The sequence below is a fragment of the Gossypium hirsutum genome, chromosome A04 (assembly GCF_007990345.1).
Source record: "Gossypium hirsutum isolate 1008001.06 chromosome A04, Gossypium_hirsutum_v2.1, whole genome shotgun sequence".
NCBI lineage: Eukaryota > Viridiplantae > Streptophyta > Magnoliopsida > Malvales > Malvaceae > Gossypium > Gossypium hirsutum.
In genome coordinates, this window is record NC_053427.1 from 46,400,343 (window position 1) to 46,401,136 (window position 794).

At 39.5% G+C, this 794-nt stretch overlaps 1 non-coding gene across 1 annotated transcript; it reads right to left on the minus strand.

The window, feature by feature from the left end:
- Positions 1 to 481: 481 nt before the first annotated feature.
- On the minus strand, positions 482 to 588 carry LOC121228705 (small nucleolar RNA R71). The gene has a single exon (XR_005926280.1). It is a non-coding gene; the product is annotated as a small nucleolar RNA R71 (small nucleolar RNA).
- Between the last annotated feature and the right edge of the window lie 206 nt (positions 589 to 794).

Sequence of the window (794 nt, forward strand, 5' to 3'; positions counted from 1 at the left end):
ACGATACACAGAGAATGAGCAAGAAGACGATACTCAAACCCCAACTGAAGTGATGGCTGAAAATCTAGGCGATTAGCTGCCTCCTGCAATTGCAGCTAATCCAAATCTTGCTCCACGTACTATGTATGACTATGCTAAACTTTCTTTAATAGGAACTGAGTCTAGTATAGTTAGACCTGCTATTGCTGCGAATAATTTCGAACTAAAACCTAACACAATTCAGATGGTACAGCAGTTTGTTCAGTTTGATGGTTTGCAGGATGAGGATCCCAACACGCACTTGGCGAATTTTCTTGAATTTTACGATACATTCAAAATCAATGGCATTTCTAATGATATCATTCGTCTTCGTTTATTTCCATTTTCACTGAGAAACAAAGCTAAACAGTGGTTGAACTCGTTACCACGAGGGTCTATCACTACTTGGGAACAAATGACCGAGAAATTTTTACTAAAATATTTTCCGCTGGCTAAAACGGCTAAATTGTGTAATGATATCTCTTCTTTTGTGTAGATGGATTTAGAAACAATGTACGATGCATGGGAGAGATACAAGGACTTACTGAGAAGGTGCCCTCACCATGGGTTACCTCTATGGATTCAAGTACAAACATTCCACAATGGTTTGAATCCCTCAACTCGACAAATGGTTGACGCAGCTGCTGGCAGGACCATCAACAATAAAACACCGGAAGATACCTATAAGTTTATAGAGGAGATGTCACTGAACAACTATCAGTGGCAAGTTATGAGGACAAAGCCAACGAAAATAGTCGGTGTCTATAACATCGATT